Below are 27122 nucleotides of genomic sequence, written 5' to 3' on the forward strand. Positions count from 1 at the left end.
AATTAGATATAATCTCATACTAGTTTGGTATTCGGCTTTCCATTAACCTCATAGGCCTATAGTGTTTGGGATGATGAGCTTTCAGGCAGAAGTCTTTCATAGTTGTAGATCACTCAACGTTCAAATATGTTATACAAATGGTCTCTCTGGGTCTTGTATGCTGCTGGTATTTTAGCTGCTTTTCTGAAGAAGAAATAAACGTGTGACACGATTGGGATGTTCTATCATATCGTATTGTTGCACTTGACTGATGACAGTGGGTAAGGCAACGGGATCTGTAACACACTATAGGCCCCATTTATGTCTCGGTAATTTCGGAAACTCTGGTTACCAAAGTGTTATTCCCAAATGAGTTAAATAACAATTTACCTTTGTCTGGTTTCATCCATCAAACCACAAGTGAATGACTCCTAACACGGGGCTATTTGTTTGCTTGCACAAGCAGCTGGGTGCGATTTCACGTTTGAGATATCTGTCTGAAAGCGAAACATTTATTATCCTAAGTTGTCAGCGACCCTATTTCCAAAACCTCATGCAACCAATGGTTCCACACGTCTTGAGCAGTCACACGGCAATAACAAGCTTGTGTGTGGTAACATCAGTTCATTTCGCCAATGTTAGGCCTACGATAAGTCACTTTTGACAAACAGTTTGAGAAAATATTTTCTAATTGAAGCTTTGGGATGCGTGAATGATCTTCTCAAGTATGGGCTATGACAATGTTATAAACTTTTATTTCAGGTATTTGCTTATGCATAATGAATAGACATACACGAGAATGGACATCACGTTTTTCATCATCGCTTGGCAATTCAAACACTTCTGGTGAATGTTTGAAAACAGTGGGAAATAGCCTAGCTTTCTAAATATAGTGCATGGACGTCTGCTTGTGTGTCATAAAATGGATTGTTTGCTTTCTATGTGAAATGGTGATAATATGTACTCGACCTGGGATGACGTACAATTGTTCCTAACAATCTCAATGATCGCAGTATAATTCTGCCGTCCGCAGACCTCATAGACAAGCTTTAAGCCATGGATCAAATCCAATACTACAGGGGTATAAAATATATCCAGTTGTGAACGTAACATAAGGGGACGCCTGTGTGTGTGTGTGTGTGTGTGTGTGTGTGTGTGTGTGTGTGTGTGCAATGTGTGTGTGTGTGTGTGTGTGTGTGTGTGTGTGTGTGTGTGTGTGTGTACGTGCGGTGTGTGTTGCGAGCGTGCGCACGCGCGCGTTTATGTATGTGCAAGCTGGCGTGTGTGAGTGAGTGAGTGAGAGACAGAGAGAGAGACAGCGAGGGAGTCGGTTGCGAGAACAGATCGCTGTGTAAGCGATCCCTTTGTGTTGATTTAGGAAGACGTTTGCTGTATATAACGTTCAAGGCTGATAATATCATTGCCTGGCCAGATAAATAAAGCATTGGCCAAACCATCAGGTCAGCTATCGATCCGCTGCTCTCCCCGAGCGAGAGAGAGCGAGAGGGAGCGAGGGAGGGAGCGAGCGAGCAAGGGAGGGGGTGAGACAGAGAGAGAGACCCTTTACTCATTAGCATTCCATACCCATGGACTAACGCTGACAACTAACAGAGATATCCAGCTCTACACCATGCACTCTCTCCTTTTGTCTCCATACCCTTCATTTCAACGGAAAGATTTCGTCACAGTGAACACATTCTAAGCATTTACCCTTGAACAGATTCCACATAGAATAGAAGTCATTTTAACGATAGGCCTATAGAAAATAAGACTGTGAATTGTTATCTTTATCACTCATTAATGGGCCTAGTGCTAAGGCATTTAAACTCTTGTAGCCGAGTTATAACCCATAAATCACAGCATTTGGATGTAGGCTAATTATGACAAGTGTGTGCCTTTACAGTAACATGGTCAACTAAGTTGTCCAAACTCTCACATACACTACTTTTGGTGTTTTTATAAGGAAACATATTTTTCTTGATTGGCACGTGAATCGTCAGAACGTTGAAAACAATTGTGGATTCACCATAAGCTACGTCCTCAAGGGAAGATTCTACCCAGTTTTACGCAATGTAGGACATTGAGTTGCTGCTGAACATCAACCACCATGGCACTGCTACAATGCATTGGGATTTTATATTATTAACTTATGCAAGCCTAATTGGCTAAACGTTGTGTTTACAACATGGTGGTGATATAAAGTGCCAATTATACGAAATAAAGGGTAATTGTGAAATACAAATATTGAAGCGTGAGATAAAAAAGAATAATCGTCGAGGGGCAGTCGATGATAATTATTCGACAGGGGCTTGGGAATGTAGGCTATATCTTAATACCCGCTCGAGACTTGCCCAACAATGACAGCTGTTCATCAGATAGTAACTTCTTTCCGAGTTTTTTCCTCTCCCACCCGGAGCCCCGTCTCTATCTTGCTTTGTTGTTTTAAAATATGCATGTCCCTCCGGAATGCCAGTCACGAGTCCAAACTTTGTGTCCAACCTCCCACATGAAATGATCCTTTTAAAGCGGGCTCAATATGTCTCAATCTGCACTTCACTCTAAGCTTTTGGGTATAGTCTATGGGACAGAGCCCAGAAATATATTAATTAAAGCGAGATGTTGTGTCGAACTCAAATGTTTTAGACTTTACAATCTGTGAAGAGAGACGGCTCAGAGAAGCTGGAACATCAAGGACTATGATGGAGATTCACGAAAAAAAGTAAGACTTGTTTTGGTTTTGTCTCTCATGCACAGTGTGTGTGTGCACGTTTGAGTGAAATGGATAAGCAAGGGGAGAGGGGAGAAGGAGAGAGCGAGAGTGAGAGAAGGGGGAGGGATATGTGAGAAAGGGAAAGAGGAAAGGATGTGCTTATGCGTGTGTGTGTGACTCCGGCTGTCATTAACAACAAATTAATCAACACGTGGCATTTAAACTCAAGAGTGCTATTTTTCAGTGTATGTATAAGTTCCGGTAATCACAGTACCGGAAAAGAAACCCAGGAGATTGGAAAGGAAAGTTTGATTTTGAAAGGGAAAGCGTAAAACGAGTTAACCGAGTCGAGACAACGAGGAGAAGGGGCTGAGGTTTTGAGAAGAGGAGGCTATAGCTTCATTTCCTTTGAGAAGTTTATAGGGATGTTTGTGATTGTCAGTGGCAAATGTTGTCATTAAGGCCAATTGCAATTGTGTTTTGAGTCAGAGAAGAGTTAACCTGTTGCTTATGGACACTTAMAATTCTAGGTGCTGGCCGAAAAATTCCACAGTGGTCCAAACATAACGTCACCAGCATGCTGCGCCAACTAATTCATTCCGTAATCCCTTCAAACTGTTTACAAACAGAGTGACGTCAAGTCATCGGGAGATCTAGCCTACACCAACTAAATGAATGTAACTAATATGGTAATGTATTCATTTGAAATGTTTTAATAGACATCCCCACGGTGTAATATGTCAACATATGGGAGGCCAGCAAGGCCGGGCTTGCCTTATAACACCCTGGCTTTTCAGTAATATTTACGGCTTCTCTTTCTAATACACACCAGATGGTTTGTAACTGTACCACCGCTGCCAGTGAGCTCCTCAATTTTACTCAGCTGCATTTTGTTGCAATTATACTTCATGCTGAGACCAAATTCATTGGTCACCTATTTTTGCAGCATGTTTATGTAAATATAATTTTGGTCACCACTAATGTTTCACTTCGTCGTCAGGATTTTCACATTGCCTTTATGAAGTTAATTTTTCATATGGATTTTTTTTTATAGCTTAAATGCATATGTAGCCTATAGGCCTGGTACCCACGTTCAATGCATGGTATATTAAAAACAAGAAAATACATAGCACGTCTTGAAGCTTGACCAAACTGGGTTGATAGGCCACACTGCACGTTTCAGCCAATCACTCAATCAATCATAATGCTTATGAAGCAATTGATATTTTATCTAACTAGTCTCTATCTGTAGGCCTATTGGCTACGTCTTCAAAATATTAAACTGGCAAAACATAAAACAAGAGTTATTTATATGCTATTGGCCTATGCAATCGATATACACTGATTTGGGTAAAGAAAGGCCAGTTAGTCTCCTAGCTGAGTTTGAGTCAATTTGTTTAATTTCTGTTATGTTTATGAACAAACGAACAGGCCTATGTGTGAGCTATAATAGCCGTTGTGAAAATAACAGCCATTCTGGAGACGTTCCAACTTTATGTAGACCATTAATACATGGAAACGTTACATCTGTTTTCTTGCTATAAAGCGTGCCAGAATATTTTTATGATCCAGGACTGTATTTGTGGTACACAAGCTCTTTAGTATTTATTTATGTTGCTGTTTATTTTGTTGCAATTTAGCCTTTATTTACCTGGCTGGCGCATGGTCAGTGTTCTTGATTGACTGAAACGTTTCATAAAGGGCATTTTTTGATCTATGCCATTGGTCAGAGGTTTTGATAGTGCCAGGGCTTCCCCAAGGTTGGTGCAGCGCAGACACCTCTCTCTCTCTCTCTCTCTCTCTATCTCTCTCTATCTCTCTCTACAGTTTAGAGGAAAGGCAGACTGTTGATAAATAAATGTATTTTTTCGATCTTACTCAGCATCATCCATCAATATGTATGTCTCTGCAGTAGCATTGGTCTAAGCGAAGATAAGCTGCCAATAGCGATGTAACCATGCAACGCGAGACTGTCTTCACGTTAGACAATGACTAACATTTCTAATACACATTGTCCATATTATCAAAATGGAATGTCCTTTGGTATATAGGCAACTGATAATATGCCTATATAGGCAGACATCACTTTTGAGATAGGCTATACATGCATAAGTAGCCTTATCTTTTGAAATGTCCAAAATATATTCTCTTTTAATAACATATTGTGCTTTGATGATTATAAAGCATTCGAGAAAACGTTTTGCTGCTCGCCTAAAGCACGTGGACTGCTCCTCTCGCTATAGCTAGCTACTAACACTTTGTGGCCTAGGCTACATACCTCCACTGTGATTACAGAAGTGCCCGCTCCTCTACTTGCTAGAGAAGCACCGCTCTAATCTACCCTCTGTGTAGCCTTAAAGCCCGCGTGATAGGCTATAGTCAAATTGTGTGCGCGCGCTCAGGTCTGTGCTAAGAAAAGGTGGGGGTTGGTCTGTTGTAGGGAGGGAGAGGGAGGAGTGTAAAGGGAGGGGGTTAACGGAGTGGCCTTTCCTCGCTGACTGACTCGACCCCTCTCTCTTCAAAGGCCATGCAGAAATAAACGCATCTTATCTGAATGGCGAATTTGTTGGTGGTATTTCAAAGGTGCGAAATTCAGAAATTGGAAGGTCTATTTTCTCTGCAATTTTGAATTCAAGGTGGTTCGAACCATCCCATATTGGTGGGTATTCAATTATTCCATCTACACACGCGCATTCTCAACTAGTGTGGTATTTGTCCATGACTACCCACCCTCCTTCTCAGTGGTGGAAAAAGTACCCAATTATCATACTTGAGTAAAAGTAAAGATGCCTTTATAGAAAATAACTCAAGTAAAATTGAAAATCACCCAATAAAATATTACTTGAAGTCTAAAAGTCTTAAAGTATTGGGTTTAAAATATACTTAAGTATCAAAAGTAAATGTAATTGTTAAAATATACTTAAGTAACAAAGGTAAAAGTAAAAGTGTAAATCATTTTAAATTCCTTATTTTATGGGTAGCCGGGGACACACTTCAACACTCAGGCATAATTTACAAACGAGGCATTTGTGTTTAGTGAGTCCGTCACATCAGAGGCAGTAGAGATGTCCAGGGATGTTTTCTTGATAAGAGTGTGAATTGGACCACTTTCCTGTCCTGCTAAGCATTCAAAATGTAGCGAGTAAAAAGTACATTATTTCTTTAGGAATGTAGTGAAGTAAAAGTTGTCAAAAAAAGAAATAGTAATGTAAAGTACGGATACCGTAAAAAACGACTTAAGGAGTACTTTAAAGTATTTTTATTTAAGTACTTTACACCACTGCTCCTTCTCCTTCCATGCAGCCCCCCACGTCCAAATGATTTGCATTCGTTGATGATATCAGTGAAAAATAGCTGGCATCCTAGATGAGGCAGGGTGGGGGGAGGAGGCTTGTTTGGATAAAACTGGACGGAGAGTGGACACGGCCCGAAAGGTCAGCCGCCCATTCATGTCATGGTGGCAGGGGGTGGCCGGGAGGCTTATTTGAAAGAGTATTTGAGGCAGGGGAATGAAAAGGAGTTGACCACAAAGCTCGTCATACTTCAAATACGCCCCGTCACATCTTCACTCTTTCCACTGCACGCAGAGGCGGCAAAAAGGGGGCTATCTCGTTTACCACAGAGCGGTAGACAGAAAATAGAGATGTGCCTGAAAATAATCAATACAGGGGTTCGAGCACGACATGGATCAGGACACTTTATCCTGAAAAAGAATAGCATAACGCCGTTTTTTAAAAACTATAGCCTATATATTAATGTCGAGTAGCCTATGACCACATTTGACAAAATGCCTTCTCTTTGGAGAGAACATGTCTACAACAGGTTCATCGCATTTATAAATTGATTAGCAGGAGATTCAGGAATCTGGTTAGACTACGCATCATATTTGATTAATTTTACGAGGATAACATTGGACTCTTTAGGTAATTGTTCACATAATAAATCAGCAATACTAGATTGACTGCATAGCATAGCCATAAGGGAAATATCTGAGTTTTATATGAAATTACTTGACACTGCTCTGGATTATTTTGATGAGAAGATGCCCTACACACACACACGCGCGGGCGCACACACACACACACACACACACACACACACACAAACACCTGCATTGAGAACCATGATAAGTGTGTCTGTCATAAAAGCACAGTAATGGGTCACAAAAAAATAGTAGCCTATGAGCAAATGTTTTTATCATTAATATCGATGTGTAGCACCCTATATGTATGAAACCAAAACCCATATGTATATTTCGTACACCTTACTTTTAATCTAGAATGTTATTTTTTAAGTCCCTTGCAATTTGACATTAGTGCACGCGGCTCAATGAAAATTGTGACGTATTGCGGTTTACGTAGAAGAAAGCAATAGCATCCGATTGTGCTGTGTCTCCCTCTGAACGCCTATTGGTGTATATGTTCTCATCTACGTCGACTAATCACTCATTAAAATTAATACAATTACTAATAGTCCACTTGTACATCAGGATATATTGAAAGTATTAGAGAAAAGTATTATTACAAATATTCTGATATTAATATTCTAGCATTTATAATAGGCCTATTTCTAATTATGTAAAATGTCCTTCCCAAATCAGAAAGGTCTTCTGTCTCTGTAGGCAGTGGCATGCACAGTAGGCTAGAGGCGTAAATGGGTTGGTTATAAATTGAACTAAGACGCTGTAGTCTTTGTCTCCATTTTAGATTAGGACTATACGCTTCGATTGCCATACTAATCATGGTTATTAGGCTATATAGTCTTATGGTTATTAATACAATCTCAATTAAGGTGGTTATGACGACGACTACTTGCTAAATGTTATTGCGACCACTATCATTGTTAGCAGTGGTACACTGAGGCGTTGGTGATAGTGTTAGGATACAGGATATGATCTTGGATTCGTCATATTTGTTGGTGTTTGAAGTAATGGCAGTGGAGATGAGGAGGACAAGGAATAGTGAGGGTGAAGAGTGGTGACGTGGGAGCCTATATGATGACTGAGAGCGTGGTCATTAACACCGGTGCTGTGGTGTAGCCTAGCCTACTCATGCTGTCAGTGGCTTGGAGAGAGCGCATGACAGACAACACAGCTCACCAGCCCTCCTTATCCCACAACCTACTTTTGAGACCTTTCAATTGATTCGAAACCACACCCGACAGAAGATGTATTGTGTGCTTGTGTGGTACACTTGGTGAAGTAAAACACCGTTATGGGACTAGCAGATGATAGTGGGCCTATCGATTTTGTCAAGTTGATATTCGCCAGATCTCCGTCAGCCAGTTTGACATTAGAAGTTCCTAGACATGTAGCTTGAACACTGATGACATGATCAGTTTATTTAGCATCTTGACCCTTCAGGGTTCATTAAAATTCGATCCTGTGCAAAACGCACATTGCTTCGTTCTAATTAATTGATTTGTTCATTTATTAATAATTTGACTACTATTTAAGGGTGTTTTTTTTAATGGAAAGCATCAATCGTGAATAGAGAGCAGTCTACTGCTGAATGAAGGCAGTGCAGGATGTAGAAGGTTTGTCTGAATACCTTGGTGGCGCTCCTAAGCGGCTTTGTTATGGTGCTCTCGTGCTTCAGTGCTCGTGCAGTGCAGTGCATGGAGGCTGTCTCGCGCTGTTTGTTTCTACGTTTGTTTGCTAGATGGCGCTCTGGGTACTGGGACCCTCAGACCGAGGAACAACACAACCTCTATCCACGCTCAACCTTAACCACCCCACTCGTCTGCAGCGATATCACTATACTTTCCGCGACTGTAAATGCTCCTAATTTAATTTCGTTGGTGTGTGTAAATGAGACAAATACTTTTAATGGTTTTATGTGTCAGATGGGTTTTGCATTTTGATAAAATCAGATTGATTAAACACATAAACCAAATTAGAGTACTAATGCATGTTTTTTTTTTAAATATAAACTGATAATAAGATATTTGTTTTGATTATTGTGCATTGCTTATAAGCTTAGGTATTCTAATAACTCATTAGGTTTCATTTAATTGTATTTTAGGTGAAGTTTCCAGAAATGGTATATTGCATAAGCATACTCCAAATTCGAATCCTCCAAAATAAATAGTAGGCTTTAACATTGTTCAAAATTAAATATGATTTTAATTAATTCAAACAACTGAAATGTGGGTACAGTGATAAACTGTTGTTAACGAGCATGTTTGTAACATATATATAAATATTGTAATATCATTTAGAACAGAATATTTTTTCAACACTGATTTAAAAACAAGGCTAATTCCATGAGATACAGCTATTTAAATACATTTTGTCAGTCTATATATTCTAAGCAATAGAATATAGCCTATCGATTTTTTTATGTAGTCAAGACAAGACAATAATTTAAAGAAAAATATAAATATGCCCTTGTTTAATAGTCCTTTGCAGTTGAGGGAAAATGTGCATTGTTTGCAGTGAGTGGCCCACTCTCTGTCAAGATATACTGCTGCAGTCACAAATTCACTAAAGAGCGTCTTGTCCATGTCTGAGGTTGATGAATGTGCTGGAGACTTAGATAACTTTTTACAGCTGTCTTAAAAGCGCGAGCTCAGACCCAGGCACCGGCGATCAGGTGCAGAGGCCGCAACCGCGCTAGATGATAAAATAAACAGGTTAGAGAGACTCATGGAACAGGAATATGTCCTGTTATGAATAAATACTGCCCATATCTAATGTTTTAACAGGCTTTCATTGCAATAGTGACTGGTCCAGTAAGGGAGAATGCAGTTTCAAACCGCTCATTTGTTTAGATATATTTCTAGATTCTGTTTTCCCTGTTGGTTTGGATATTAATAAAATGATGTTACAAAATAGTTTTTCAATGGACCGTGTTGATTATGCCATTGAAATATTAGGCACTAGATGAGTCTAATGGGAGTTGATGAGGCCCAGAAATATTTGATGTCCAACACCAAGCATGGGCTATAGTGTGAGGCTATAATGTGCACCGTGCAGGCGTGACAAAGACTGGTGTACTGGTGGTCGTTATTGTGAAAGTAATCTTTTAGCAGGAATTGAGATGTATTGTCCGCTAGTTCACGTCACCCCCTGTTCGATCCTGGGTGCATGGTATCTCACCGCGTGTTCCTAGACCATCCACCTGGACTAAATGAGCTGCATCAAAGAATCACTGCCTGCACTGCTCGGTTTCATTCCTCACAATCAAGAGGGCGTAGCCGCCAGAACTAAGAACGATAACTCTTCTACAATATAGGTGTATTTACATTTGTAGCATACGCTTGGCCAACACATTCAAGTCTACATTAAGAAATTACGCATTTCAATTACTTTTTCTAGAATGGCCATGGAGTCATCCTCCGTTTGAGTGTTTAAAAAAGGCTCTCTGTATTTGTTTTTCACGATTTAACAAGCCATCATCTCACATATGCGTATTAAAATGAAATGACGCACAGATCCCGCAGACAAAGGGTGGGTGCCAGTTCAGTTAAGATGGAATAATGCATATAACACAAAGCGTATAATGACCTCGCCGAAATTGATCACATAATATCCTATTCGTTGTCACCTAAAATACGTACGTTTTCATTCACTTTTTATTGTTTCTTTATTTCATAAGGTAAACCCCAAAACTCACAAGTGCTTTCAATTTTTATTTCTAAATGTTTTAATTTGGTCAAAGTGATTATGAATATTTAGTTCTTAGACCACCCAACGAAGACGTTCTTTCATTACTCTTTCACACGCATTTTTAAGCTGACGTGGGTGGATTTGAGAGTATAGCAGCAGTCATTTGGACGATTTTCCACGAATAAGACAGTAGAAAAAAAAACATATTTCACCGTCACAGTGGGATTTTAACGAATGAAATTATCTCACTGCTAGCATGTGCTAAAAGGTGGGATTGAAGAGCGAGTACAAAGCTGCCCGCGCGCCTGATTGGTATAACTTGCTGTCAGGATATTTAGCATTGTTCTGATATGGACGGTGGCTTCAGAGGCTCATCTCGTGGGGTTTTAATTAACAAGCTGTCTCAAAGTTGTAGAGCTCCATCAAATAGCTTCTCTCGCCCCACCAGCAAATCCGCCATCAACCGGCGCCATCAACCGGTTCCGATTCCAACTTTAGAAATGAGCCAATCCAGCTCTCAACTCAACTTTTTCTCACAACACGTGCGCATGACATGGGTGTGGCGGGTTTCAATGTCTTTCTGTATGTATCTATCTATGCATACATGTGCATGATGTGTGTATGAATGTACATACATACTACAATTGACTTATAATCAGGAACATATTTGAATGCATGACATTTAGACAATACGATCCCACAATACTCGATGGGGGTATGTTAGAAATGAGACGAACAGTCCATTTACAATGAGAAATGCTATACGTATTGCCTGTATTCAGGCACGGTACACCTTTAAGGACAGAGCATCAGTAAGGGAGTGTATTTTATCAACAGATATTGCCAGACTGACAGTCATGGAGAGAGAGATATCATGATGGGAGGGAGTTGTGAGATCAGTGTTGAGAGGAAAAAAAGAACCCCTTCTCTCTCTTCAATCTTTGTCGTGCAAACTTGGTGTTGGTCTCCCACCGTGGCCCAGGCGGGGGTAATTTGATAGCAAGGCAAGGTCAGGAAAGAGCGCTGTCCATGGTGCTATTCTCGGGTAGCTGGATGCTATCATCAAATTAGACAGGACAAGTTTCAAATCGATGCCACCGTGAGCGTCTGGAGACCGCCAACAGTTTGAGTTAAATTCTTAACAAGTATCCCCTGACAGGTCAACGTATTGGTACAAACACACCTGATAGCTTATACAGTAGGCTAATACATCAGCATTGGGTTCGTTAGATATCAACCTGTTTTAGGTCCAATGTTAATTGTAGTGAGGTGGGGTGTGTTCTGGTTTGTTTTTATTTATTAGAAATATTTCAAAATGATTGTTTAGTGTGATATTGTAACGGACATAAATGCCAACCACAATACATATATTATATAATATATATATATATATATATATACATATATTGGGTTATATATATATGTATAAAGTTGATGATATCGAAGGTAAGGGGAACTTTGTATGTTGACATTGCACAGAGATATAATTTATTATGCAAACGTAATAGCAACTGAACAAGCTGATGAAGGTATTTAAAAAGTACCCTGAAGAAGGCACTGCGTTGCCGAAACGTTGACAATTATATTTACTCATTACATTGTTGGGAGCATATATAGAGTGTGAGACTTTCTTCCTTTCTCTTTAAATATATTTACAGTATAAGGTATGAACGAGGTATGTTCTGTGAATGTTACAGGACTCTTTTTTTAAAGTAATACAGGCCTCCTCCATCAATGGATAATATTCAGATGAAACACGTTTTAATATAAACAGCACATTATAGTGTATTATACGCTTTAATTACAAGACTATAGTTTTCACAAATTAATCTCCACAGCATTTTTGCAATCATCCTTATCCAAATAACATTGATTGAATATTTACAAAACTAATTAACAAAGACTGTGTATCAAAATACAATGCAGGCCTATATTCCAAGCTTACTTTCTATTGTAGACTACTAAATGTATAATTTTTCAATAGCCATATACAAAAGCACATGGTTACTACCCTAAATAGCCTACCTACATGGCGACAATTATTTGATTACCAAAAGGAATATAAACGAATGCAATCAACGTCACTAAACCTTCAAAGTATTTTTGTTGTTTAATAATAGTGCACAGAGTAAACGAATATGTGCTTCTGCATAATTTAGGCTATTTGAAAAATATTTTGAATTTCTCAATAAGGTTGAGATGAGAAGGTATCTCAGGTAGGGCAGGTGTCGATGGGAGGAGGGAGATGCTCCCAATCTGTCACTGTCTTTCTGATAGTGACAGATTAAGAAAGTGCAGTTGGTTGCTCTGTTTTTGTCTTCACAGACTGAAGCATCGCAACCACCAGATCGCAAATACACACAACTCCTTTCAGGCGTTCCTGCCGCCATCACCACTCACTCCCTCTCCTGACAAATATCAGGCATACTTCCCTATTTCGTCAAAACCCCGCTTTTCATCCTTCCTGCTGCTGCTGACTCAGGTAGCAAACACAATAACGATTTGAGCGCCGACAAGAAGAAAGCTAGTCAACTGGATGGAGAGATTATGGACAGAGGCAGAGAGAGAGACGCTTGTCAGACAGGGAGAGAAGAGAGATGTCCTATTTCATTTGAATGGCTGATAAAGAAATGAAATAGGAAGGAACAAAGTAGACCCATCGAAAAGAGAGAAAGGGAGCGGCATCAAAGAGAGCGCGGGAAGGTGCCTTTAATAGCGCGAGCTGTAATAAGTAGGCTACCAATGAGATTCCAATTGGGCCCAAATTAACCAAGGGGCTAGAAACCATGAAATGTACATACAAAACACACCTGCCAATCTGCCCCCCCCCCCCCCCCCCCCACCCATCGTCCCTCTCTCCACCTTCCTGCCTGTCAGGGTGTATCAAAACGAGCGGCCATCTCTGCGGCCTATCTAATCTAAGTTCATTGGATGGCAATAACTTAATTTAGAGCTTCATCTTTTGGGGCGTCCGTAATGAGGATGCACGCTGGAGCCGATGAGGACTGCTCGACAGTAATAACTCGTCTCTTACACTGGGGGGAGGAAAGGCCAACCTACCACGCAGCCTACGGGTGTGTTGAGCCTCGGCTCGAAGGGCCGCGTTCAGCTGATGAAACTCATTTATAATGTGTGATTTAATATCACGTTGTGCTCTCTTTTTTTAACATATCAAGCCAAAAGTGATGAACACCGGGTTCCGGAGTGTTAGAGTATGGGCCTTCGTCTGTCTCCCACATTGATCTCTCTTCCCCCCCTCCGATCGCCATCGATTTGAGGCTAGAGTTCTTTGGGGGCTTGAGAAACTACCTGAGATTAGGTTTCGTTCGGAGGGAGAAGCCAATTGTTGTGCCCATGTACATATACATTCAGTATATTCAGTATACGCTAGCATCATCTTCTATGGTTAAATGATTGTTGTTATGAAGTTGGGAAACACTTGGTTTTCCCTTCATATCATCCTACAAAGAGAGAGAAGTTGCTGCACACGTTTTGACTGGACTTCCTTCATGTAAATAAAAAAAACAGAATATAAATTCAGATAGGCAATAAGACCCAGGTTGCTTGCTGGAGGTTTTAAATAACAACAGGAAAAGCCTGAATGCACAAACCCGTGAAATAACAGCAACAGCTTTTCACCAGTGTCATTGTCCATTTTTAAATGGTATTTAAGTCCAATCAAACTTTATATATAATTCCCTTAAATCATATAAAACTAAATAACCTTTCAATTTTCGTTCCATATATCATTATCACTTAATTGTTATTGTTGATTATCATAGGCAATCATTCGTATTATTATTTTAAATGCGTGAGAGCGTCTACTAAATAACTAGAACGTAAATGTATTGTAAATGTGTATTCATGTTATTTTCATGTTACCACTATACTAAAACTAACTGGAAATCATTTGTGTTGTGATAGTTATCCATTCAACAAAACTCTGTTAACTAACAATTATGTAGATAAACCACTTAAATGGCACAGTTTCCTCAATAAGTTAACAATAATTATAAACGAAAAGGCCAGTGCAGAGTTGAACAAAATAGCCTTATTTTGCTTAAGGCTAAAGGCAGGTGTTTATCCATAATAAATGTCTATAATTGACGGATTAACTTCAGGATATATTAAACTATACTGAACTATGAAACTCTTCCATGTTTTTTCAGTGAAACTACATCTGGGCCTTACTTGCATATCTAACGAAATTGCATTTAAATAATACAAATATACAAACTCATTCAATATTATAATAGGCCTAATGTTTTAGGCTATTTAATAATGATTCATGTTTCAATGTTATTTATTGTTCCACTTTGGATTAGATTTTTAGCCTGTAAAACCTAGCTAGTCTGATTCGTGCATATTGCGGTTTACAATTTTTATCACGTTTAAATAATTAGTCCACTGTTAGATCAAACTAGGTACCGTGCCTTCAGAAACTATTCACACCCCTTCACTTTGACCACATTTTGTTGTTTTACAAGGTGGGATTAAAATCGATGTAATTCATTTTTTTTGTCAATGATCTATACAAAATACTCTGTAATATCAAAGTGGAAGAAACATTCTATCATTTTGTAAAAAAATTAATAATAATAATGAAAAATAAAACACAAATATATCTTGGTTACATATGTATTCAACCCCCCGAGTAAATGCATGTTAGAATCACCTTTTGCAGGGATTACAGCTGTGAGTCTTTCTGGGCAAGTCTCTAAAAGCTTTGCACTCCTGGATTGTACAATATTGGCACATTCTTCAAGCTCTGTTAAGTTGGTTGTTGATCATTGCTACACTCTTTGAAAATAAGGTGCTATGGAGAACCTAAAATGGTTCTTCGGCTGTCCCCATAGGAGAACCCTTTGAAGAACAATATTTGGTTCCAGGTAGAACCCTTTTGGGTTCCATGTAAAACCCTTTGCACAGAGGGTTCTACATGGGATCCAAAATAGTTCTACCTGGGACCAAAAAGGGTTCTATCTGGAACCAAAAAGGGTTCTAACTGGAACCAAAAAGGGTTCTAACTGGAACCAAAAGGGTTATCCTATGGGGACACAACCGAAGAACCCTTTTGCAACCCTTTTACTCTAAGAGTGTAGACAGCTTATATTCAAGTCTTGCCATAGATTTTCAAGCTGATTTAAGTCAAAAGGACACTCAGAAACATCCAATGTCGTCTTGGTAAGCAACTCCAGTGTATATTTAGCCTTGTGTTTTAGGTTAGTGTCCTGCTGAAAGCTGAATTTGTCTCCCAGTGTCTGTTGGAAAGCAGACTGAACCAGGTTTTCCTCTAGGATTTGCCTGTGCTTAGATCTATTCCATTCTTTTTATCCTGAAAAACTCTGTAGTCTTTGCCGATGACAAGCATATCCATAACATGATGCAGCCACCACTATGCTTGACAATATGGAGAGTGGTACTCAGTAACGTGTTGTATTGGATTTTCCCCAAATTTAATAACACTTTGTATTCAGGACAAAAAGTTAATTGCTTTGTCACATTTTTTGCAGTATTACTTTAGTGCCTTTTTACAAATAGGATGCATGTTTTGGAATATTTGTATTCTGTACAATCTTCCTTCTCTTCACGCTGTCATGTGGGTTAGTATTGTGGAGTAACTACAATGTTGTTGATCCATCCTCAGTTTTTTCCTATCACAGCCATTAAACTCTGTAACTGTTGTAAAGTCGCCATTGGCCTTATATTGAAATCTCTGAATGGTTTACTTCCTCTCTGGCAACTGAGTTAGGAAGGACGCCTGTATCTTTGTAGTGACTGGGTTTATTGATACACCATCCAAAGTGTAATTAATAACATCACCAGGCTCAAATATTAAATGTCTGCTTTTTTTTTTTTACTGATCTACCAAGTGCCATTATTTGTGAGGCATTGGAAAACCTTAGTCTTTGCGGCTGGATCTATGTTTGAAATTCACTGCTCGACTGAGGGCCCTCACAGATGTGTGGGGAACAGTGATGAGGTAGTCATTCAAAAATTATGTTAATAACGATTATCAAATCAAATCAAATGTATTGGTCACATACACGTGTTTAGCCGATGTCATTGCGAGTGTAGCGAAATGCTACACAGAGTGAGTCCATGCAACTAATTATGTGACTTGTTAAGCACATTTTTACTCCTGAACTTATTTAGCCTTGCCATGACAAAGGGGTTGAATAATTATTGATTCAAGACATTTCAGCTTTTCATTTAAAATTAATTTGTAAAAATTTCTAAAAACATAGTTCCACTTTGACATGATGGGTTATTGTGTGTAGGCCAGTGACACAAAATCTACATTGAATCAATTTAAAATGTGGGCTGTAACACAACGAAACGTAGAAAAAGTCAAGGGGTGTGAATACTTTCTGAAGTCACTGTATACCTTTCAGACAACCTAGTTACATGGTAACTGCCCATCATCGAGTGTAAGATCATAAAATTAACTATTAAGTTGTATAGTCATATGTAAGATAAGATGTCATTTATTGCCCATTAACATACAGAGAATGGAAATGTGTCTTTATGCACAACCCAACCATTGCACCATTCATTTCCACCACCATCTCCTATTGACTTCCATGCATTTTGAAGTGGCATTGATTTTTCAACTTAGAATTGTGGGATGTGAATTTAGTGTTCCAAGTCAGCTGGTTGTGAAATATTTGGAGTTCCTTTTGATAGAGTAAAGTTGGACGAAGGACCAAAATCCCCTTTTATATGCTCGTTATTTGTTCCTTATTTGGATTTCAATACAAATGTTGTAGATGAAATGGGTGGGTTCTGAAAAAACAACTATTAGACTGCATTTCCACATGATTTAACAGAACGTTAAAATCACAACTCATAACCTAGGAATAGCCCAAATTACAGACCCACTTCAAACATTCACATTGTCAATCATTCATCACATCGAAATGGCCAATTTCCTCCAACAGGCAGTCGGTGGGCTCTTAAGCACTACGCTAATTGACTCTTTCTTTACTTGATCTCTACTCGAATAATATACAGTGTCGTCACTAAAGTGTTAGAAAGTATAATGTTAAAATTCGGAGCCCATTCTTCAAATGTATTCCATTTCAGAGGCGGGCTTTTACTAGCGGAGTCTGTGCGACCCGAGACTATCAGAGGGGCTGTAATTGAGGGGGCGGTAATGGTATGGAGTAGCGTCCGCCTGAAAGCTATACTATTAAAGCCAAATGGACTGCAAACCATAAAACGGCTCTGCCTGCCAACAGCTGGGCACGATCGGTGTACTATGTGCCAGGCTCATACAAACACACCGCACACATAGGCTATGGTGACCATGGTTATGTCACATTGTCAGATTATCAGACAGGTGAGGCCCAATTAATCGCAACGAGAGGCCAGTGTGTGTGTGTGTGTGTGTGTGTGTGTGTGTGTGTGTGTGTGTGTGTGTGTGTGTGTGCGCGCATGCGTGTGATGCCTATAGCTATTATCAACATGGGACCTGTATTGGTAACATAGTTTATCTGTTTGTCACCGGGATGTGAGTATGGCTATGTTTGGCCAAAGATTTTTGAGAACCGGTCCCGTGAATTTTGGGAGTTCTACACTTTTAGAAAAAAAGTTCTGGATAGAACCAAGAAGGGTTCTATTGCTTGCTTCATAGATTACTCCCCTAAAGATTCTATATAGAACCCTTTTATAGGGTTATTTGGTCAGAACCCCAGGGGTTCTTCTTCACTGAACCAAAAACGGTTCCATATAGAACTCTTGGGTTCCATATTGGGTTCTATATGGAACCAATTTCGAACCTTAAGGGGTGTCAAACATGAAGCACCCATATAACCCTTTTGTGTTCTATACAGAACCTTTTTTTCCATTAAGAGTGTACACTACATGTCCTACACATAGCCCAGAATATACCGCCTGCCAGGCTTTCTCTCAGCTGGATATGGCAAACACCTGTCGATATTTTGAACAGCCTGTTGGGAAAATGGCCTACATTGTATCTATAATTAAGAAATATCCTATTGGATAGGCAACGTGCAACTTCCAGCGGCATGTCAAACTATAACCTCATTGGGTTTAGGCCTATTCACTGGTTGTGCAGTAGGACGCATGTATGGCAGGCTTCTGAATGATTCCCCCGAGCCGTATTCCTGTGCTTTCTGAATATGAAGGGCTTCGCTGGATAGAGATGGTTGGTGATGACGTGGTTTCCACTGGATCATGGTTTGGTTAATCAATGAATATGTAATGACGACGTTACATTCGAACCCAATACTGGGTAGTGCTTTCTTTGGGTGGGAGACTTATTTTGCATAGGAAATACAAAGTATACTCTGGAAAAAAACACGAGGAAAGGAGGGGGAACAAACAAGCCTAAGCTACACATTCCTCTTCCGTCAATAGATGAAAAACTATTTGCTCTCCTACTTAGAGGGAGAGAGAGAGAGAGAAATAGAGAGACTTGAATGGCTGTTAAGACCGTTTTTTAGTATAGACCTACACGATAAAACATTGATTGTTGCAGTTTGTTGACCCGTAAAATGTGGGGGTTAGTTTTCTCTTCAGAGCGGAGCATATAATTATGCAAATAGAGATCTGACAGTGATCTGGTGGAGTGCTCAAGAAGACAAGGAGCTGGTGGGGGTGACATTCCAACTTTGCTTAATGCCTATCCGTCTTTGGAAATAGTTCATATTTAGCAGTGCTGGCGAGCATGGGAGAGGATGGTGAGAGTAGGCTAAGCGTGACAATACTAGTCTCCTGGAAAATTGAAATATCATTTTGGGATCTCATTGCTATTTGACATGAGAGACCAGGCTTTTGAAGTTTCAAGAGCGAAGACACTCTAGTAGCCTATGTGAGGGAATGATAATGTACTCATGAATATGTAGGCATGTATACTTAAAATAATTAAACAGGAGTGGGAACTGGAATTCAATTTAATGTTGTTAAGTGTGACATGACTGATGAAAAAATATGCAATTGGTCTAGGCAGATATTTCTGACGCGTGCTAATCAAAGTTATGTTAAACGTATCCCCAATGTTAAAAATGTATCTTCATTATGGTGAATAATGTAACATGGGGCTACATCGATAGCCTGGTAACTGTTTGAGCATTACTGGGAAACTAGATTTGTTTGTTGTTGAAAAGTTTCAAGGCTATCATGTTATTATGTGCCAACTCTCGCCTATACTTGCCTGTTGAATTTAAGTGTGTTAAGACATTTTACGTGTCAGAAAAGTGAGACCAACTCTCAATAGAGATGGGTGATTGACTGTTTTTATTTTTTTGACGAGGAACCTGACATGGTGTGAGAGATCTTGGCTGGTTCCACTCGCTGGCACTTGTTTTTTCGGAGGTTAATGGAAAGATTTCTAAAGATTTATTGAGGGGGCGTTTAATGACCTTATCGGTTTTCACCATGTGAAAACAAATTATCCTGTAAACCGTGCTGGCATACAGCTCTCTCTTTGCAAAGATGAATCGCAATTTTGAGGAGTTTTAGCCCAATTGATGTTTAACCGTCGTCATGTTTAAAACACGTTTAACCTGTTGTAATTGGAGATTGTAGTTTAAAAGCACATTTTCTCCGCGAGATGTGCAGGCTAATAAACATTATGCAGCCAAAAACTTGAAACCAAAAAGCTTCACTTAATATAGCTATAGGGGCAAGGAATGTTATTTTGCAGTCCTATCAGCGTTCCTTGAAGCGACACTGTTATTAATACAAAAAAAAATCATTAAACTTTTTAAGAAGGAATTTACTTTGGCTAACACTAGTCCAATTGTTGAGGACTGGTTTCCTCCGTCCTGAGTGATGGACCGTCTTCCTCCGTCAGGTTTCATAGCTGTTGTTATGTGAGACGATGACTCGGATCACTTTTCCTCGAGGCTCAACTTCCCCGCGCACTTCGCAGTGAAGGTTCGTGAGCCGATGCGGCAGCTCAACAGACTACAAAGAGTTGCCAAGGTCGACCTTCTCTCAACGTTCACTTTCTTTTACTTCCCTCTTGAGTAAACCTGCCCCTGTGACTTGGGTAGCGTAGCCTATATGAACATGTTATGTGTGGTAAAATAAAGAAAAAACTATTCTATTACCGAATTATGTAATCTAATCTATGGGTTACCTCGCCGATGCCTTTTGTTGGTTTCTAAAGAGATATATAACATAGCCTAAATGAAGAACAAATAGAACTGTTAGATTGACCATGGTATTAGAAAAAGCAGGGTCAGGTAGCCTAGCGGAGCGTTGGGCCAGTAACCGAAAAGTCGCTGGTTCGAATCCCCGAGCCTACTAGGTGAAAAATTAGTCAACGTGCCCTTGAGCAAGGCACTTAACGTTAATTGTTTCTGGATCAGAGCGTCTGCTAAACGACGTAAATGTAAAATTATAAATATGAATTAGGGTATTTGAAAAAAATCCCCATGGGCCACGTGGTAGTTGGAAACTTCATCGACACTACAACATTTTAATAACATTTTAGCAACTGAAATATTCACAAAAAATATGTAATCGATGGGAATGGTGCATGGGAAACACATGACGATTGGTGGATGATTAAAGTTAACTTTACATACAAATAATTACATTTTAATAGGCAATAGTTGAAACTAAGTTACATCAAAGTCAATGTAAAAATTGGAAAAACAAAAGGTACAAAATGTTTTTCAAACGCTATGTTTAATCGATTCACAAAGCATGGATGTCTTTATAGTGAGCATGACTTATTGGATCAATAAAACGGATACAATCTGAAACAATAACATATTCAAGAGCAATTGTTAGAATTAGTCACAATTTACATATCCACTGTGCTTTAGATTTGGTTTAAGGCTGCTCCCATTACTTTTGATCCATTCATATATGGCTTGTTGGTCTTTATTAAAAATACCAGTCAACATAGTGTCTTCTTATTCCTAAGGCAACAATATATGCATAATGAAGTAAAATAGCAACAGTTTTTTCCTTCCCGTGAAGGGAACACACATGTCAACAGTATCCTGAAATTAAACTCCTCCGTTAATATGCAGATTCCCCAAATCAAACACGTTAACTTCTTGAGTGACATTCAGAGTCATTAATAAAAATTATATGAAAATTACAACTGCCCAGACTGCGCTCTCATTACTAACAAAAGCAATTAAGTGTTTAATAACCCACAAAAGCCTCAACATATCACCAGTGGCTGTTATTCACACCGAAATAAAAAAGGTCAAATGTATACCAAAACATTTCTTATCGTCCCCTCATAAATACCTCAACACATGAAGCCGTGAAAAGGTAAAGCATGTCTGGGTAGACAGTGGGTGTGTCGGGAGGTGTATCACAGGATTTTTGTCTCGTTTAGACTAATATCTGGGCATATTAGAAGGCGATTCTATTAAGCTTTGAGTGATTTATAACTCACCAAAACGTCGTGGAAATATACTGTATTTTTGATCTTGTTTATGTCCCAGGAGACTGAGATTACGCAAGGCTGAGCCAGTGCTGATTTCTTTGTCACTTTTCCGTTTGCACGTGAGGAAAGTGTTCTGGAAAATAAATGTGTTACATTTCTTCCAACATCTAAACACATATATCATCTAGGTGTAGGAGAATATTGGAATCTTGGCTTTCCCCACACGTGCAAGGGGATATATTGAAGTTGACTTCTTGTTTCTATTAAAATGAGATATACCTAAAACTCATTTTGATGCTGGGCTTTAAATGATTTTAAATCTGCTCAGTGTCTTGAATTCTTCATTTCTAGCACAGGTTAAGGTTGTTTTATTTGTTTAATCAAATGCAATCATCCAGGGACATCAATTTCATGGATATCAAACAGGAATAAAAGGTACAGTAAAAAAAAGTAATTTTTACAAATTAAAAATCACAGACAATCACTCTGGGACCTTATTTGGTCTGATACAAAAAGTTATTAGGGCGCATTCAAATCCAGCTAAACATTGAGAGAAAGTAAGATAAAAAAACAAGCAAAAGAAAACCGAACCCCAACAGTATATCAGCTGTCATAAACAGTGCAGTGCAACCTTCGAAGTAAGGTATAAACAGGGCCACACTTGACAGAAAATGTATCTTTATAAAAAGTGTGTGTGTTTGGGGAAGGTAAGGGTAAGTGAAGGAAACATAAAAACAACACATTTGCTTTACATTAAAATGATAATGTTAATGGAGCAATGTTCTACAAACTGTAAAACCATTGTTTGTGGTGAGGGTGGGGGGTTGGGTTGAGGTGAGGGAAGGGGGGTTTGGGTTGAGGGTGGGGGTTGGGTTGAGGGTTGGGTTGAAGTGAGGGAGGGGTTTGGGTTGAGGGTTGGGTTGAGGTGAGGGAGGGGTTTGGTTGAGGGTGGGTTGGGTTGAGGGTTGGGTTGAGGTGAGGGAGGGGTTTGGGTTGAGGAGGGGGGTTGGGTTGAGGGTTGAGGGTTGGGTTGAGGTGAGGGAGGGGGTTTGGGTTGAGGGTTGGGGTTGGGTTGAGGGTTGGGTTGAAGTGAGGGAGGGGGTTTGGGTTAGGGTGGGGGTTGGGTTGAGGGTGGGGGTTGGGTTGAGGGTTGAGGGTTGGGTTGAGGTGAGGGAGGGGGTCTGGGTTGAGGGTTGGGGTTGGGTTGAGGGTTGGGTTGAAGTGAGGGAGGGGGTTTGGGTTGAGGGTGGAGGTTGGGTTGAGTGGGGAGGGGGTTTGGGTTGAGGGTTGGGTTGAGGTGGGAGGGGGTTTGGGTTGAGGGTGGGGGGTTGGGTTGAGGGAGGGAGATATTCTAAGTGTATGAGTGGTGTTTGTTGAGGAGGACTGTGAGACCCGTGGGTCAGGCAGGTTTTAGGACCTCGGGGAGTGGTGGAGAGGGCTGCTGGGGCATTAGCTCATTCAGGGCGATGTCAGGACAGTTGGAGGTGCACCACGGCGCACTCTGCACAGCGCCTGTCAGCCTTAATCTGAGCCGCTGCCGCCGCTCCGTGGCCCAGACCACAGCCAAGCGCCACAGCCCACGGTAAGCGCAAACACTCAGCCCATATTGCTTTGACAGTTGCACTCATCTAGAAATAATGCAAAGCGCTATTGGGATGTATACACCACCACTGCCAACCTGCACTCTGCCAGTAAAACAATGCATCTGCGAGCCGGGAGATGGGCTCAGCTGCAAGGGAGAGATCACACAAAGATGAGGGAGGAAGGAAGGAAGGAAGGAGGGAGGGAGGGTAAATAGAGAGGATTTCCCCCCCCCCCCCCCCCCCCCGTGTTTCACTCCTATTGGTGTAGTTCTAGTCGTCGTGGCTGTGGTCATGTTTGGTCCTGTGGGAGCTGCGTGTGGTGACCGTGTTGAAGGACTCCTCGTACTCATCCCCAGTCTGTAGAGCCTTGCTGAAGAACTGGAAGATGGAGTTGAAACTCCTCCATGATGTCAGCTCGTGTCGCTCTGTACCTACACAATACATAGGCACAAAGAGACAGGTTTAACACTCAGGCCGTCCACTGTGAAACAACAGAGGGAGGATAGTCACATAAAGCATAATATACACTACTGTTACACCACACACACCTAACAGGCTAGAGAGAAATCATTTTGTAAATAGAGAACGTAATTCCCCTCTAAACCTGGATACTGTAGCTAAGCGTGTATCCACTGCAAGCAACAAGCTTATTGGACATTACATCCATTTTAACTTCTGACCCAGCAGTCCAACGGGATAGTCTTAAAATTTGATCCAACTTGATTCTTGATAGTGCACACCCCATACTCTCCCGTGTCTGTCTCTTAATTTAATGCGAGTTATGCACAATGGATGCACTAAGCGAAACCAGTGGACCGATATTCATTCATTCTCAGGGCTGCTTGAAAGAGGCAGTGGTGAGAAGGCACTAAGGCAGCCAGCGTATCAGGTGATCTGAGGGGGGGCTCAGTTTCCCCTCTCCAGGTGAGCCAGTTCCCATGTTGGGGTCACGGGGAGCCTGAAATCTGGTACACACGCCTCGGGTTCCTCTCGGCTCTCCGAGGTCAGGGGTTCGCTGCGAACGCTGCTACACAACACCTCTGTTATTGCAGCTGCTCCACCGCCAGCTCCTCACCAACCAATCACAACCAGTGGCTAATGGCTTATTTCTAGGACTGGGAATTGCCAGGGACCTCACAATATGATATCTCAATACTTAGTTCCTGATACGATATGTATTGTGATTCTCACAATTTTATAAGTATTTTGATTCGATACTGCAATTTTTTTTACGGTTCGACGTTCCAAACATATTGGTCACTATATGTCGGCTGCAGAGGGACAAGAGAGCATGAGAAATTATGAACATTGCTCACTATTTAAAATAGATGGACAACAAGATATGAAGGAAAAATAGTTGCGTTTTCATGCAGGCACAGCTGATTAGCGCAAAAATAATATTGCGATATATTGTCAAAAACAATATCCCAATATGTAACTATACATTTTTCTCCCTACCACTACTTATTTCCCTACTAGCAGGTGGCTAGGCTGCTTAGAAACATACTGTAATGTGAAGCAGTACCCAGACACCATCTCCGAGAAACCGGTATAGAGTGTGATACAATGGTGTTAAACTCTATTATAGCATAGATACACAGTTTGAGGTAGTGAACACGTAGTAGGGAGAGACAGGTTGATGCTTAGGGACTGCTTGTTGGTTTATGCATTTGGGGGTATACACTGAGTGGACAAAACATTAAGAACACCTGCTCTTTCCATGACAGACTGACCAGGTGAAAGATATGATCCCTTATTGTCACTTCTTAAATCCACTCCAATCTGTGTGAATGAAGGGGAGGAGACAGGTTAAAGAAGGATTTTGCCTTGAGACAATTGAGACATGGATTGTGTATGTGCGCCATTCAGAGCGTCAATAGGCAAGACCAAAAATGTGATTGCCTTTGTTAGGGGTATGGCATGCTTTCGACACCGTGTAGTCCCAGATCAACAGGCTTATGTACCTGTTTCCAATACAGCTTCACAAGATCAGTTCATGGGGCCCTTGCTACTTTGTTGATGGGTCAGGATACCAGTTCAGTGAGAGCCCTCTCCTCCTCTTCTCATCCTGTTCTCTCCTCTCCTCCCTTCTACATGCACCAGGCCGGAGGGATACAATTAAAAATAACCTTTAAGGTCTCCTCCAAAGAGGGTCCTCTGATGGCCGCTATATTGACCCCATGTTTATTAGAATGACCACCTGGCTGGCTGTGATAATGGAGATGGAGGGGTGAGGGCCCAGGCTGGTCTGGTCTGGTCTGGTTTGTTCTGGGCGGTCACTGTACATGGTTTACCAGACTAGTCTATGATCACTGCCTCAGGACAGATTGACTAGCCTAGCAATCAGTGAGTCAACAACCCCCAGACCCACAGTGTGTTACCTGTGTAGGGCTGAACAAAACAACACACTCCCCTGGAAAACAAAGTCAGCCATGCTCGCACCTCACATCTATCATTTATATCCAATTTGAAGCACAGGAATCTCTCCTCTTCTTTTTTCCGTCTCATCGCTCCTTAACAAGTTGTTTTCTTTCTTTCTTTCTTCAGGAGCGATCGATTCCAAGGCTCTCCTTTCTTCACCTCAAACCGGCACTGAACTCCGGAGTGCCGCAAGCTGCTATGCCCGATCCCAGAGCCGGGGTCAGCGGGAATGTGTCTCCGTGCCGATATGCTGATGAGCCAGGCCACTCCGGTGACTCCCGTATGAGCTCCGCCCACTCTGCGGCTGATGTCTACCGGCGTCCGGACCTCGCTTAATAACAGCCTTTTACTGCCCTCGCCCACTCCTTCTTTAATAGGCAGAGTGTGTGAACGCTAATGGATTGTTGTCAGTGGTGTGTTCTGAACGCTGATTTAGAGAAGGAGCCTCACCAGCCTACTGGCTTCTCTCAGAGCTAACCTGACCGCCAGACTCGCAGGGTGAGCAGAGGGAGAGAGGACAGTTAGCTCACTCATGCTACAAATCAAAGTAATATCCTTAAAAGATGTAGGGATGGATTAAATGCCACGGTGCTGTGTGGAAAGTGAATTCTGTCCTATAAACAGTCTGAGTGGATTTTGGCTCACCTTCCCCCCCAGTCTCTCCTATAAACGTCTGAGTGGATTGGGCATCACCCGTCCTCCCCAGTCTCTCCTATAACAGTCTAAGTGGATTTGGCATCCCTCTTCCTCCCCAGTCTCTCCTATAACAGTCTGAGTGATTGGGCATCACCCTTCCTCCCCAGTCTCTCCTATAAACAGTCTGAGTGCATTGGGCATCACCCTTCCTCCCCAGTCTCTCCTATAAACAGTCTGAGTGGATTGGGCATCACCCGTCTCCCCCAGTCTCTCTTATAAAAAGTCTAAGTGGATTGGGGCATCACCCTTCCTCCCCAGTCTCTCCTATAAACAGTCTGAGTGGCATTTGGCATCACCCTTCCTCCCCAGTCTCTCCTATAAACAGTCTGAGTGGATTTGGCTCACTTCCCTCCAGTCTCTCCTATAAACAGTCTGAGTGGATTGGGCATCACCCTCTTCCCCCCAGTCTCTCCTATAAACAGTCTGAGTGGATTGGGCATCACCCTTTCCTCCCCCAGTCTCTCCTATAACAGATCTGAGTGGTTGGCACCACGTCCTCCCCCAGTCTCTCCTATAAACGTCTGAGTGGATTTGGCATCACCCTTTCCTCCCAGTTCTCCTATAAAAGTCTGGTGGATTGGGCATCACCCTTCTCCCCAGTCTCTCCTATAAACAGTCTGAGTGGATTGGGCATCACCCTTCCTCCCCCAGTCTCTCCTATAAAACAGTCTGGTGATTGGGCATCCCCTTCTCCCCAGTCTCTCCTATAAACAGTCTGAGTGGATTGGGCATCCCTTCTCCCCA

General features: G+C 41.1%; 1 long non-coding RNA gene across 1 annotated transcript; it reads left to right on the top strand.

Annotated features, from left to right (window-relative positions):
* Positions 1-2519: 2519 nt before the first annotated feature.
* Positions 2520-27122, top strand: LOC139024911 (uncharacterized). The gene is made up of 4 exons (XR_011476309.1): positions 2520-2698; positions 25809-26835; positions 26979-27045; positions 27093-27122. It is a non-coding gene; the product is annotated as an uncharacterized lncRNA (long non-coding RNA).

This window comes from Salvelinus sp. IW2-2015, unplaced genomic scaffold (assembly GCF_002910315.2).
Source record: "Salvelinus sp. IW2-2015 unplaced genomic scaffold, ASM291031v2 Un_scaffold2006, whole genome shotgun sequence".
Classification (NCBI taxonomy): domain Eukaryota; kingdom Metazoa; phylum Chordata; class Actinopteri; order Salmoniformes; family Salmonidae; genus Salvelinus; species Salvelinus sp. IW2-2015.